Raw genomic sequence first — 16,635 nt, 5'->3', positions numbered from 1 at the left:
TCGGCTTCGGCTACGGCTACGGCTTCGGCTTTGGCTTGGCAAATGATCGATCGAGAGATAATTTTTTGGACAAATTTATTTTATTTATTTAATTAATTAATTAAATGGCCAAAACTATTTTCAATTAATTAATTGATAATTTTTTAGTTAACCCGACCTCGACTCGAATCTGCGCGCGTGACCCGTTTTAATTTCCGTTATATTTAAAAATTCCCGCCATGACTGTTCTGAAAGGTTGCAACTTTCAGGAATAGTCAATACCATTTGAAAGTTTGCAACCTTTCATTAATGGTCGTGTCAATTCTGAAAGGGTTGCAACCTTTCAGAATATATTTTTCTTGCCTATAAATACCATTCAGTCTTCAGAATATTTCATTACAAATTTTCTGATCTTCCTTCTTCTTAAAAACACATAGTTCTTCGTGTACTTTCCTGCTGTAGATTGATTCGCTGACAATAGAGTTTTTGTAGCTATACTCTACTGATTAAGATCATTATACCCTGAGAGGTTATATTCCAAATCAACCCTCGGATATTAGAGGGGAATAATTTTTTTAAGGGGACACTATGAATTCAGTGGACTTGATTTTCTTCAAAAATTATTGAAAAGAGTATTCCAGATTCTGGTAAGTTTTTACAGATTTTTTTTACAAATAAATTTCTGTTAATCTTATTTACTGGTTCTAAAAATCTCAGTTACTTCGTGTTTCTGAATGATTTATTACAAACTGTAATTTCTGATTTTCATAACACATATTGGGAAACACCTAATACAACAAAAAATACAAGTAGGAGTCTTACAAGTCTATGACTAATAATTCTACAAGCATAAGGACTATGACTCCTAATATGCCCCCTCTATCTGGACGTGTTTGTATAACAGATAGATTGTCACACAAAAAGCAAAAAACGGGATGAGGAAAACACTTTGTTAATATATCAGAAAGTTGTTAGTGAGAAGGCACATATTGAAAAACAAGATTCCCTTGATCAACTTTATCACAGACGTAATGATAGTCGATATCGATATGCTTATAACAATCATGAAATACTTCGTAGCGAGACATGTATGTTGAGCTGATGTTGGCACACAACACTCTAATCAGCTCTCTATGATAAAGACCAAGCTCACAAAGAACATCATGAATCCAAGAAGTTTCAGCGACACTATAGGCAATATCCTTATATACAACCTCTATAGACAACCTTGAACTGTGGGTTGTTTCTTTGCATGCCAAGAAAGAAGTGTGAATCCAATAGCACAACAAAAACCCTAATAAGTTGTAGAAAGGTTAGGGAAGTATGCAAAACCAAGAACTCTAAGAAAATTGTAATCTGGTGGTCTATGGAATAGTTTTTCAAAGGGGGGAAGTCCTTGTATATTCGTGTTGGCAATCTATTAATTGTAACATCATAATAAGTTGCATTAACCCAAAATTGTGATAGTAAAATAGTCTCTAAGAGTACGGTTTGCACTATTTCAATAATGTGTCGATGTTTCCATTCGGCAAGTCCATTTTGTTGAAGTGTGTCTGGACACAACTTAGGAAAGAAAATATCCGAGTTAGAAAAGATGTACTATCAAACTAGCCACCACCATCACTTTGAAAACCCTTTATCTTAGAGTTAAATATGTTCTCTGCTAGTTTTTGAATAACCAAAAATGGCAAAACACTTCTGATTTATTTTTCATTGCGTATAACCATGTAAACCGAGAAAAATCATCATAAAAAATAACATAGTATTTAAAACCCAAGTTTGACAAAACAGGTGATTGCCAAATTTCTGAGTGAATAATGTCTAAAGGAGAAGAACTACAATGAATCACTAAATGAAAGGGTAAGCGTTGAGATTTACCTAACATACAAAGGACACAATCACTATTAATAGGACTGAGAAAATTAGTGTAATTATTTTCCTAAGATGATCCAGAGTATGAACTTCACTATGGCCTAATCTATGATGCCAAATATATGCAGATTGATGTAAAGCAACACATGCTTGATGATAAGAAGATCCAGCTGACGATGGTAGTAGATAAACATCACCCTTACTAAAGCTTGCAGTAGAGATTGACCCGAGGTTGTGTCCTTAATAGAAACAGAAGAAGAGTCAAACTTAATCGCACAATTTTTATCCTTACACATCTTCTTGACAAAATTTAAATTATGACGAAGTTGAGGGACGTGAAAATGGAGTGCAAGTGTAGTGGAAAAGATATAGAAGGTAACTGAGAATATCAAATGTTTTTAATACTATGCAACGTACCATTTCCAACTAACAAATGATAAAAGCCAATATAAAGAGAATTTCACAAGAAATTAACCTATTGATATGGTCATATGAGCACATGCATCTGGGTCAATGTAACGTGTAGCGTCATTTGTTTCTCCAACAGACATAGTAGCAAAGAACTTTGGAAGATCATTAGCAAAAAAACATGATTGAATCAATTATTACATTGTAATGCAGAGTGACCAGGATACATACAAATTTGACAAAAGGTAGAAGAAGGGTGTGATCCTAAGACTCCCAAGGATGGTGTGTTGAACTAGAAGATTGTGAATGATAAGAAATTGGAGAAACACTACCAATACCTGAGGAAGGCTGATCATTAAAACCATTGTGCTAAGCGTTGGATTTAGAAATTTGTTGTGATTGATCGCGACCACCAAATGAGCATCTCCCTCTTCCTCCATGACGACATCTTCTATATGAGGAAGAACGACTTCTACCATGACACCCTTGATTTGTAGTAGAGGAATTTGAGGATACATTTTGAGTAGAAAAGGCTTGATGAGATACACCTGTAGAGTCTAATTATTTGAAACGTTGCAACCATTGCTCATGAACCAAAAGTTTGGCGCGAAGTTCTTCAAGAGATAGTTTGGCAACGAAAGTGAGTAATGCTACAACCAGTGTGTCATACTCCCTTGATAACCCAAGATTAACATGATCAATAAGATCTTGAGAGGAAACTGGTGAGTTAATTATTGTAAGGGAGTCTACTACCGTCTTAGCTTCTCTGAGATACTGATTAATGGACAAGAGTCTGATTTTCACATTGTATTTAGTTGGCGCTTAAGTTCTATTGATTTTGTCCTTAATCGCATCCATAAAATGTCTAAGTAAGGATAGACAAATATAACGTGATGTAGGTAACAAGTGAACATCAACACGGACCTCACGAGATAATGTCTCAAATAGCCAAGACCGTACACTTTGATCAACTCTACCCATGAGCGATAAAGTGGCTTAACTTGTTGTTTGCTAGAGAAATGCCATAAAAATTGAATTTGTTCAGGTGTAGAGCTATCCACAAATCCAAGAAGTTCATGAGAGATCAACAAACATGTGTATTAAGTACGCCAAGTGAGATAATTTTCAATGGAATTAAGTTTGATAGTTACCAAATTAGTGATATTGGGTACAACTAAAGTTGTGACAGAGTGGAAGTGAGATGGAATTGTTGGTTCCATTGGTCTAGTGTGAAGTGGGAGTGAAGGTAAGGAAATTTGGCCGATAGAAGAACCTTGAAGAATGCTTGGACCAACGCTTTGGAGAGAAAGAGGAGGAGAAAAACAAGGAAAAGGAGGAATTGAGAAGACTAAAGTAGACAATCCCAAGGTAACAATAGATGTAGATTGAGTAGGTGAAGAATCTGTAGTAGAAAAAGGAAGCGTGACATCTGAAAAAGAGGGAAGAAGTGGTTGGAAGTCATATTATTAACTTACAAGAAAGAAAAGAATTACTTGGATTATGGAATTCATTTTCGATTGCCCTGAACATCTGATACCATTAATAAAAGGCTCAATGAGTCGTTGTCCATCTCTATTCATCTATATATAATGACTACAAATGGGATATTTGTAAGGGGATAGGTAACCTAGTACAACAGATATTACAACTAGGAGTCCTACAAGTCTAAGACTATGAATCCTAATAATTATTTCCAGCTAGCCTTTTTCTCTAACCCTAACCAATAAATGATAGGACGGCTTGAGTTAATTGAAAACAACTTCCCTTTTAGTAATCGAAGGAAGGTCAAGGGATGACGGGCCCACTGGAATTATCTAGGATGAATCTCCCCGATTAAGGCTGCATATCGGTCGGTTCTGTTTGGCTTTGAACATTATCGATTTCACTTATTGGTTGTCGGTTTGTAAACTAGCTAAACCGTTAAAGAATCATTCAGCTATCGGTTAATCAGTTATCGGTTAATAAGTTATCGTCCTTTATCGGTTCGGTTATCAGGTTAACTTTTAACATATCACACAATTTTTTAAAATTAAAAATTACATGAAGAACATATCAAGGCCAGTACAAAACACTCAAACAGTGCTCGATCAAGGCTTCTCTAACTTTCTTTTACTTGCTAACAAATGTTGAGGGGCAAAACATGTATTATGTATAGCACAAACTGAAACAGAATTAGAAAATGATGGGGATAAAGAAGAAACAATAAACTAACTTAATTGTATATTTCAAATGAAACGGTCAACGATTCTTTTGCTGGACTTGTTTCTGATTTTACAAGTTTCTTGGCCTCTCAAGACACTTAATTAAACTTAACAACTATAAAATTCATCTCCAACATTTGAGAGACTAATTATTGTTGATGTTCATTAGAAAAAAAGCTAGGAATAAATTGAGAGACAACCAAGATACAAGAAGCGAATATCACATTAGATCATATTCTAGATCAATCACACAATGAACTCTAACATAATATTCTAGATCAATCACACAATGAGCTCTCACAGTATGCATTTACGCTCACCCAACTCTCAAAGTATGAATTTATGCTCACCTAACTCTAAACACAAAACTTTCTACTAGTCAACACTCGACAGAGTAGACATACTCATAAGGCCTGATGTCCAAACTCTCAACACAACACAACACTCGTAAGCCGAGCCGTCAACATCACTTGTATATTAAAAGTGCACAGTGAACAATCAACACTAAACACTCAAAAGTCAGTATATCATCAAGCTAGCAACTCATATTCTTACACAATATCATAATTCAATCACTTAATAGTCCATATCCAACCGCCGACAACTACGATATTAACACCACAACACTTCGATAAACTTCTCATATCTCAACACATGTATGAAATATCATAATGAAATAAACAGCAGTACTACAAGCTGCAAGCCTGCAACATTAGCGAATTTAAAATGCAGCACAACTTAAAATTGTCTAACATAAAGTCACTGCAGTCTGCCACAGCCCTCACATGCAAAAACAAAATTTAAAAATAGCAGTCAGACAACCGAAAAATTAAGTCCAAACATAGTGCTAATATTTAATGTTCAAGTAAACAAAATAATAACTAGTCATCAATCCTTGCTAGTTGACGATTTTTGTTTCTATTTTCCAAATAACGCTTAATAAGCTTTCTTAAGGAGGAAGTCCATTATAGTGTGAATGGTAATAAGTAATTCAGCCACAATGAATACATTTCACTGTCCACAATCCATCTTCTTTTTTCTTCAAGTTTTTCATAGTGATTCCAAATTGGTGATCGAGCATTAGAACCATGCAGTCGAGGCATTATGAAATCTGATTAACAAAGAAACCGAGAAAGTATTAGATATTTCGTTGGCTAAAAATCTTATTAACAAAGAGAGAAAAGTCAAGATGAAGAACATCAAATCCTACTGACAGCTTGCTTTGCACAAGTATTTGTATTAACCATAATTTAACAATCTCATTAGTCATAAAAAAAGAGACGCCAATAATAATTCCGATATAGAGACAATATAACACATGTATATAGAAGTCCACTTCATAGTAAGACACCTACCTTCAGGGGCGGACCCACGTTAGGTCCAGGGTGTTCACCCGAACAACCTCGGCAAAAAAATACATGATGCATATAAGATAATTTTTTTGTATTTCTGTAGATGCATATATTTTGAACCTCTCAATAACAAATTAAAATAGATGGCTTAATGGTAAGAGCACTGAATATTGAGCTGCACACTACAGGTTTGAATCCCTACAAAAAAATTTATTTATTTTCCTTTATAGTTTAAGTTTATTTTTATTTAAAAATTCAGTTCTGTTTTTCAAGTATTTTTTATTTAAAAACGTGACAAAAGTGTGGTTTGAACCCAAAAAAATTCAAAGGGTTGATAGAATATGAGCCTTCACTTAACAAGTAATGGTCCAAGTCCCTTACTACACTCCAGAAAAATACCAGAATGTTAAATGCAGTAAAATCAACACAATAATTTTACGTGGAAACCTCCTTGCTTAAGGGAGTAAAACCACGACCAGTCTCATAGTTTTTTCAATTGTTTTCACTAATCTTCAAAAGTAAAAGTAAAACACGATTACACCAAACGTAAGAAAGAGTTATCAATCTTACAGTTAAGCAATAGTCCTCTATTTCTTAACAAGCCTAAGTAGAAAACAATCTACCCACTAAGCTATCCCACTGGACAACCTAGACTTTTAACACAACACACCAATTCCTTTATAGATTCAGGAATGGTTTACAGTTTAAGAACAAGAGAATGTATTCCTAAACAACTAGACGAAAAGCTCCAGATATTGCTGTTGTTCTTTGAATAATTCTGCCTTTGCTTTGTAGTAGCCTTTGCAAGAGTTCTTGAAAATTTTTTATCAAGTTGCAAAAACTAAACAAAAATGTTTAGGAAAGTGCCTTTTATATGGGTAAGTCACTTTCCTAAACTCCTTTGCCATTGGCTGGAAAAGTCACACTTTCTGACGCCATCGGGAAGTGTGCACCTACTTTCTGTACCGTCTCCAGCTGGCAATCAGCTGGTTCCTCATCATGAGAGTCTGGTACCTCTACTAGGTCCCTGAGTTTGTTTTCATCTGCAATACTCAAGCAAGAAACCTGCAATACTCAATTAAGAAACTGGTACCTTTACAAGGTCCCCAAGTTTGTCAAATCATCAAAACTACAAATAACATTTTCCCCCTTTTTGATGATGACAAACACTGAAACCATGATCTAATATCCTTTCAACTTTGTTCCCCATTTTTATATTCCCCCTCACTACATTCCCCCTCACTGTATGTTCCTCCTCACTAAACATTCTCCCTCGCTGTATGTTCCCCCTCACTAAAATATCATTTAGCTACACATAGTTTTACTTCCCCCTTTTGGCATCATAAAAAAGAAACGCAGTAAACCAGTTATGTGAGTAGAAACACTGAACAATATCAAAGCGAAAAAGCAATCAAACAGTAGAGGAAAAGCATTCGCAAAAGAAGATAGGAAGAACAACAAAAAGAATAAAGTAACCAACATGCCATCACAACATATATACATTAAAAACAAACTAAAATTCATCGACATATTGATAAGCCACACAAAAAGATGACACAGGGGAGGATTGAATAACAGGATAGGAAGAGGGGGGAGTTTGAGATAGGGACTGGATAACAAGAGTGAGTCGTGCATTGGCAGCATCCTTATCTTTGATGACCTTTTCTTGCAGGGCAGCTATCTTCGCCTTCAACTCAGTATTCTCTTTCTCCATAGCTTGAACCACTGAAGAACCAGGTCCCTAACTTTGTGGAGTAAGCAGTTCTGCTTTGAGTATAGCAATCTCTGCCTCTTTACCACTTAACTGCACAGTAAGCTCCTCAACCTCATGCTTAAGCTGCTCCTGATCATCAATAAGTTGGGCCATTTTGCTCTTTGGATAGACTCTTCCTTCAATGCATTCGCACTCAACCAAGGTACTTTCAGAGATAGTCTGCTTAACTGTCCCCATTTTTCCCACACTAAGAGAAATTTGAAAATGCTGGAATACTTCCGTAAGAAAGTATCCATAACCCATTCCGTGAACACCTTTCCTCTCAATGACAGTTTTGTGGATATGCTCAAGCATTAGACCAGGTAGGTTCAAGGCCTCGAAGTTGCACAACATCTCCATGACAAACAAATCAGCAGCAGTTGCTACTGTCCTCTTTTCAGTGCGAGGAAGGAGAACTTTGTTGATAAACTCAAAAACCAACTGATACTCACTCTTCATGATTTTCTTATAAATCCCAGCAACCTTGGTTGTGGTTGTCTTAGAAATCATATAAAAAAACTCAGAAGAGCAAGTTCTACCCAGTACAGACCCGGTCCCCTCTCTAGGCACCCTAAGAATTTCGCTCAACACACCCTCATCTAAACATATAGCAATATTATTTACTCGTGTGAGGATGCTCCCATCGTCCTTGAATTGAATATTATAGTAAGATTCTCGCACTTGTTCTTCATGGAGAATGGGGGATTTCCTATTGAACAAATGTAACCAAGATTGGATCTCAACCATATCGTGAAGAGAGTCCATGCCAGGAAGAGTTATGATCACCATATAAAAAATTCTTCATGCCAAAACAGCTTGGTTTCTCAGATTGTCAACCACCTCCTGCATGTTGACACCCTCAACTTTCCTGGCATGGGAACCAGGTCCCTGTGTCCGCTTTCTCTTTTTCTCAGATATCTTCCCTTTTGACTGTGACTTTTCAACCTTCCTTGTAACCTTTCCACTTTCTTTTCTGACTTCTTCTTCTTAATTTTCTTTTCCACCTCTTCTCCAGACAACTCCACCACATTAGCTTAAGGTAATTTAAAATTTGATACCTTGAAGGTTTTTGCACTTCTAACTCCAGCAGTAGAACGTGCACTTGCCTTCAAGGCATCAGCCATCAACTGTTGTGCAGCAGACCTTGTAGTAGGTCGTCTCCTAGGAGCCTCCTCCACAACCATTTCCTTCCATTTTCTAGATCCCATCCCTTCTCTTCTCTCAACCTTCCATTGTAACGTATCCTCCTCACTAGCAGAGTTAGAGGAAGAGGAAGAAGAGTACCCTCCTAAATCAGGGGTTTTGTCAAAGATAGGCTTAGTAGGTCTTACCTCTTCCCTTTCCAGAACTTCAATATGCTCTACCCTTGCTTCTTATCGCATCATGGCTAGGCTGTCAATCACGAGTTACTCACTCGCTGCCAGTATGTTAGACTCGGAAGCCCTATGTTTTGGTAGATCCCCTTCAAACATGTTGTCTGGCAACATGTCTTGAAACGGACCAGGTCCAGAAGGCACTGCAGCAGTGTTTAGATCTATGGCATAAAAATGGTTCTCACGAGTGTCTTGTAGAGGACTGGGTTGGGGAGGAAGTCTGGCTTGAGCAGTGGTTGGAGAATATAAGACAAGGGGCTCTATTTCACTGAGAGCATTCAACATTTGTTTAGAAGAAGATGAAGAAGAAGACATGGTTGTTATACTGGAAGGTTTCTTTGAAAATCAAAGAGAAGAATAGGAAGACAGATTTTGTCCTTGAATTTCAATAAAACTTTCATGAAAAGAGAGAGGAAGTTAAGAGACGGATGAGAGTTTCAAAAAGAAGAAAGGTTTTTTAAAAGAAATGAAAAGGTACCAGGTCCTGTGATTGGATGTGTCATTTGAGGGAGAAACGATGGGACTGATTGATCAGAGTGACCGATGACTAACACGTGGCATTTTCAACGGTCAAATTTTTTAGTTTAAATTTAATGTATAAATGCTAATCTGGACAGGTACCAGGGACCATGGTAGAGTTTAACTTCATTCCTTAATTGTTCTAGTTTCTTCTTTTGCTGAGCAGGTCCCTACTGAGAGTATACCTACAAAAGATACAAAAAAGGATCTTTGTTCAGATATTTAAAATTCACACAAAGGTTACCTGCCCTGCATTTTTAGCCATCAAGGGAATATTACTATTGGAAACTAAAAGCATAGCTTGGAGATCAACATCCCTAACTATAATTGATTCCTCTCAAATTGATCCTTGCTGAGAGCCTTGGTGAAGATGTCTGCAATTTGTTCCTCCGTTGGACAATATGTGACCACAATATTTCCCTTCTCAACATTATCTCTCCAAAAATGATGTCTAACATCAATATGCTTTGTTCTCTTATGGTGGACTGGGTTCATTCCCATACTAACAGTACTAGTATTGTCACACATAAGAGGAATTGCTTTGATGTGAATTCCAAAATCCTCCAAGTGTTGCCTGATCCACAGCAACTGAGAACAGAAAGTTGCAGCAGCTACATATTCTGCTTCAGCAGTTGAAAGAGCCACAGAGTTCTGCTTCTTGGTACCCCAAGAGATAAGTGTTGATCCAAGGAAATGAGCCATTCCAGAGGTACTTTTCCTGTCAACTTGATAACCTGCAAAATCAGCACTTGCAAAACCAACCGGATCAAAAGTGTCACCTGCGGGATAGAAGAGAACCAGGTCCCCTGTTTTCTTCAAGTATCTTAGAATACGTTTTGCAGCCTTCAGGTGTGAATCACGAGGACATGCTTGAAACCTGGCACACATTTAAACACTATACACTATATCAGGCCTGCTCGCAGTCAGATATAACAAGGAGTCAATGATTCCTCTGTACATTGTCTGATTCACAAGGGGATCATATTCTTCTACTATCATCTTAAAATTTGTTCCCATAGGAGTATCAATAGGTTTTGAATCAAACATATTGAATTTCTTCACTAGCTCTTTGATGTACTTCTCCTGGTATATTGAAATCTCATTTGATGATTGCTTGATTTGCAGACCCACGAAGAATGTCAACATTTTCTAGGGAGTTTGATGTACTCTGACTGAAATTAGAGTAGTACCAGGTACCTCATCACACTTTCCAACCTCATCAGCCTCTTCAGGTAGACTATGATTTTGATTATCAAAGTCATTTTTCAAATGTTATTCTTTATAAGCTTCACTTCCTTCAATTTTTTTTTTAATTGAACAGTTTGAACTTATCATCTTCATCATTTGATCCATTGTCTTTTAAGTTTCCATCTTTATAAAAAACAACATTAATGTTTTCTTCAATGCACTGAGTTCTATTGTTGGATTTAACACTCCTTCATCACTTCTAGGATCAAATTTTCCCAGATCATCCTTTCCATTGTTCAGCACTAAACATCTACACCCAAAATAATATACCCCTTCTTTCCATCACCAAAAGAGACACCTCCTTCCTGAAGTGTCTTGAGTGAAAGGAAAATTTTGATGTCACCAGTCATATGTTTAGAGCATCCACTGTCCATATACCCAAATTGACTACTGCTCCTCTCACTCACTTGCATCAAGAATTACTTGTTAAGCTTGGGAACCCATCTCAATTTGAGTTCTTACAAAGCAGATAAGGGTGTGATTAGATTGTTTCTAGTCCAATAGGGCAGTTTTTGAATCTTTCAAACAAAGGACTTTGGAGTAGAAACAGATTTTTTATTTGAAAATCTAACAGTTGAAACATGTTTTGGAGGACCAGGTTTCTCATTTGATAATTTTTGCCTTACAGCATAGTTAGAGAGCCTTTCATGAGAATTTTTCTAGCTAGCACACTCTCCCTTTAAATGCCCATTTTTACCATAGTGAAGACAAAGCAGATTGTCAGATACAAATACATACTTACTGTAAAAAGGGAGGAGTGATATTCAAAATTCCTACTCCTTTCTTATTGAAATTACTTTGGTTTGTTGCACTTGACAACAACTTAGAGAATTTTGTCCACTTAAGAGATTTTTCAAGTTCTTCCTTAAGTTTGACAATATCCTTTTCTAATTTGTTGCTTTTCTCCAAAGATAGTCCCAGAATTTTCTCAGAGTTTTTCAAATTTTCTTCAATTTCAACTCTTAAACCATTTGACATTCCATTTAGCTTTTCAGCTTCTTCAGTTATCTGATTCAACTGGTTCTTAAGTTCAGAATTATCAGACTCTAGAGACATCATTCTTGACATTTTCTCTTTAAGTCTAACTTTGTTTTCAGTTAAACTGCCAAGTTCTGCATTCATGGTGTCCCTTGCAGATGTTAACTCTATCACAGAATCAATCATGACTTTGGCCAAAGTTCTCAATTTTTTAAGAGAATATTTATCCAAGTCATTTTTCATATCTAGAAGGGTTACCTGATTGTCTTCTTCTTAAATTTCTGTGTGAGCCATGAGAGCAAACATTTCATTGAAGACAGTTTCCTTCTCATGCACAGCAACCATGGACACATCTTTTGACTCATCAGGGTCTTCTGAATCACTTGAAGAATCTCCCCATGCAGCAAGAACCTTTTTGACAACCATATCAGTAGCAACTTTTCGATCTCTGTTGCCAAGTACCAGGTCCCTTCTATTCTCGCTGTCACTTCTTGGTTTTTGATAATCCTTGCTTTCATTCTTAAGCAAAGGACACTCTCTGATGAAGTGCCCAGCTTTTCCACACTTGTAGCAAGTGTCACCTTGAGTAGCATTTCGAGTACAATTTGTTCCACTTTTATAAACTTTGTTTTTCCTCAAAACTTTTTGAAATCTGCTGATGAGATATGTCATATCATCATCACTGGAATCTTCATCTGATTTATACTTCAGCATTAATGACTTGTCCTTCTTAGCTTCCTTCTTTGATAAATCGTAATTCCGATTCATCTCTGATATGCTCAAACTTACTTCTCAAATGAGAAGTATAGCGGTCGCGTCAAGTAAATAACCCAACTAGTGAGGTTGGGATTGTTCCCACGAGGAAAATAGTCTAGACTTAACTTCAACTTGTTATTACTATTATTCGGTTAATGACTTCCTTAGAAAGTAAAAACATAAAAAGGGGGGTTCTATCTCTAAATAAGTGAAAATAAACAATGAACTTCAAAGAGACAATTAACAGCTTTTAATTTTGGGTTTTAATCAATTAATCAAAGTAACTAGGGTTTACGTGTTCCCCACAGGTTCATAACTTGATAATTCTAACTATAACAATTCTTTCCTAGTATCTTGCATGCAAAGTGACAAGTTATGTATTTCTAAATCCTTGGTCCGGCATCTAGAAAATATCACTCCACACCTTAGTCCGGCTACGTGTGTTTCTTTCCTAACCATTATCTTTACCTCATATTAAGCATCATATTCGATATTTGACAAAGTTATTACCTCGTACCAATCAATACTATCCTATTAGATAGTATACACTAAATCTATGTTAAGAATTCTTTTTTTATTATCTACCTCCTTGGTCCAACAAGTAGCATTAAGGAGAGTTCTAACGTTGATCATCCGTTAAAAAGACTTCTAAGCGAAAGAATTATTAATACATGCAAGACACTATTCTAGAATTGTTATTTTAGCTAGGGTTTATCTCATTATTTGCGTACGGTTCCCACAACCCTAGTTATGGAGTTTAGTTAGTCATAGCCATAAACACAATATTCATATGTTAAATAAGAATTCATGTGCTTACTTCAATGAGAAAGAATAAGTCTGAAAATTTGCTTGATTAATCACCAAAAATCACTTGTAAGAATCTCCATAAATAAAACACTAATACAAAAAATCTAATAATATGATGTCTAATCTCCCAGAGTCTAACCTCAAAAACGAGGTTTTTCGAACTATTTATAAAAAAAATAAAAACCTAATTACACAAGGATTCTAATTACTGGAAATCTGCCAAAATGTGGCTGGGTCGACGGACCACGCGACGCACCGTCGTGGTCATAACGGCCCATCGTGGACTCCTTCGTCCCATACTTGGTGCAATTTCTTCTGCTGCTTTCTTCATTCCCCTCGATGGAAAGTGTGACGGACCATCATAGGCACAACGGTCCGTCGAGGGTCTTTGTTTCAAAATAGTTCAACTCTTGGAATCTAAGTACTGGGATCACTTCTCTGATCTTCACGACGAACCTGCAGGACGGACCATCATAGACATGACGGACCGTCACAAGCTACGTAATCCCACACTTGGTCAGACTTCCCTATCTCCCTTCGGCAGCTTCTCTACGCTGCCACCTACGGACCGTCACAGGGACGACAGACCGTCATAAGCTCCATAGGTGGTCTATTCTGCATTTTTTCGCTCAAAATCTCCGCATTCAACTTTGGATAGATTTCCTGCAAAACAAAGAGAAACTTATATCAAAATTAGCACAAAAAAGGCTTTCGGACACACTAAACTTCAGGAAAATGTATTAATTATACCGTGAAACCACGGTATATCAACACCCTCAACTTAAATTCGTTGTTTGTCCTGAGTCGACGCACTATAACTCACTACACAATCTTTGTACAATAGTATTCATGTTTTATCCTTTGCAATCATTTGGCTATCAATCCCGAATAATCTCATCAAATCTATGCATGCTATCACTATTAGGCTTGAATTTTGTGGGATTCCAACATGACACAGACTCACCATGCACTAACACCTATCCTCTTCAATTTCTTACCGAGGTGCTAACAATTCTGGTATTGCAACTAGTGTCCTCACTTTAGAACAAAATCCTCATTTTTCACACAATGATTTCAGTTTGAGTATAAGGTTTGCTTTTCAACACTCGCTCTCAGAACAAAGTCACACTCATTCATACCTATTGCCATAAGCTTGCCCTTATTTTCACTGCCTTATGTTCGCTGTACAACCCTTAGGATCACGATATAATTTTCTTAGCTTGTAACATAGGCTCAGAGTCACGTATGGTATATTTAGGTATACTTTAGTGACTTTTTGCCCTCCTTGACATATCGGCTAAACCTTCCACTTTCTATCACTTTATCTCGCCCAGTTTCTCCCATTCTTTCACCTTGCTATTTTCCCTTTTTTCTTCATTTGTTTAAGTGACTCTTTTCCCCCTTTTTTTTTCAACGAGTTCTTTAGTCACTTTACTTTTATTCTTTCTCTCTCTTTGTTCTTTCAACCCCACTTTCCAGAGCATTCCTCAAAACAGCCACCCTTAACTCATGGCTTTGCCATGAGTCAAGGTACACAATACCCAAATTCGGGTCAGGGCCGTAACGAATGTTGTTGATGCATTAGCCACCCTCAACTTATGCTTTTGGCATAAGCTGAGCTGCACATGTCCAAGGAGGGACCAGGGTCGACATATTGTTCCCAGAAAAGATCGGTTGGGTGAAAAAGAAAGGTCTAATTTTAAGCTCAAATTATTTGGATCAAAGAAGGATAACTTTAATTTGGTTTCTTTTATTTAGGCTAGAAATGGGCTATCTTGAATAAGGGCCTATGATCCTTTCCTAATTGTCTGTTACAGCTTACTTTTAATAGGACTAACAAGGCAAGTTCTAGCTCAATACCAGTAGTGGACTATTCAAATTTCCTCACACTCACTTGACATCTCATCACTATACCAGATTATCAGACACCTAGTTCGACTTGAAGATTTAGGGTAATGCAATGGTGTAACTCTATTTCATGTTTAGAGCCGCACAATTATCAGTTACTACGCCTAGTCATGCAACATTTTCCAGTTTTATCAGGATATCATTTTAGCCATCATGCTTCAGAGTTAAAATATGTACAAAAGATATAACATGCCGGTTCAACAGAAAAAGTAATCAGTCTTTTGGGGAAAAAGAACACGGGCAAGAAAACCCCAAAAGAGGATAGTGAGTTGGGCTACTCATACTTCACCCTAACACTCACTTTCCATTTACCCCACCCCCAACAAAAAAGCATGCAATTGTCCCCAATGTATAAAAAAAATCTAAATATTAGAGTGGTAGGTCAAGCAAACCTGTGGCACAAAGCGCCGTCGATTTAACAAGCTGGTGGGTCCGGTTCCCCGAAACCCACATCCTCTGTAATCTGGACACCCTCAGTGGTGTCCTCAGCAACACTCGCACCATCAGTAGTGCCTCCTACTGTCTCTACAGTGCGGGAGCTAGACGTCCCAGCCGCTATCTGCGATGCTCTGATTTGGTGTGCCTCCGCCTCAACAAGTGAGGCTCTCCTCGCAGCCTCCATCTCTCGGCGCTCCTTCTTCCTTGATCGCACCTCATCCTCTGATCGACCCCTACACCTCTTGGCACTCTCTCAAGGGGAAGGTGGGGAAATTTCTGAAGTAGCAAACAGGGCCGCCAATACAGTGTCCTCAGCAGGCTCGACAGGCTCTGGCACTCTCGCCTCTAGGATCGTGTCGATGTCTGCACGAAGACTGTCGACTGCAGCCTGAAGAGTCGACACATCTACCGGAGGGGATGGGCGGGTTAACACTCTTAACTCAAATGCATCTAGGTGCTGGTTAACCTCAGCAATCTTCCGCTCGGTAAACTGCTCCATCTTCCTCTCTAGACGCGCCTCAGACTCAGTGATAGACTTCTGCATCCACGGCTGGATATGATGCAGAAGAGTGGCCATTTGTGCCTTCAGTTTTTTGACCCTAGCAAGCGGGACCAGTGTCATTAGAGGGGTTGTGCGAGAGGAGCGCGGGGCTGGGCTACTACCCGGGTAGACTCGACCGGGGTAGTGTCAGTGGACGCCTGTGTAGCGGTGCTTGCCTGGACTACCGTATGCGCAAGATCATCAGCAAGTGGGGGTAGCTCTGGACGGGGCCCTCTGCGTGGAGCCAACTCATTGGCCTCGTCTATGATGAGGCCGACGTCAACGGTGCCCTGCGGGGTCTTCAACTGATCTATGTGCCATATGGTCACACCTGCGGACCTGCAAAGGGCTAAGATCATACACGGGAAGGGGTAGGTAGTAGTGACCTTGAATGCCCTCTCGTGCATGACTGCCGGGATAAGCCATGCGATGTCCACCTCAAATCCGGCTATCATTGCCACCATCAACACTGCTCGATCCCATGTAACGATGTTGTCAGCAG

This window comes from Solanum lycopersicum, chromosome 12 (genome assembly GCF_036512215.1).
Source record: "Solanum lycopersicum chromosome 12, SLM_r2.1".
NCBI lineage: Eukaryota > Viridiplantae > Streptophyta > Magnoliopsida > Solanales > Solanaceae > Solanum > Solanum lycopersicum.
Note: the sequence above shows the minus strand (reverse complement) of the source record.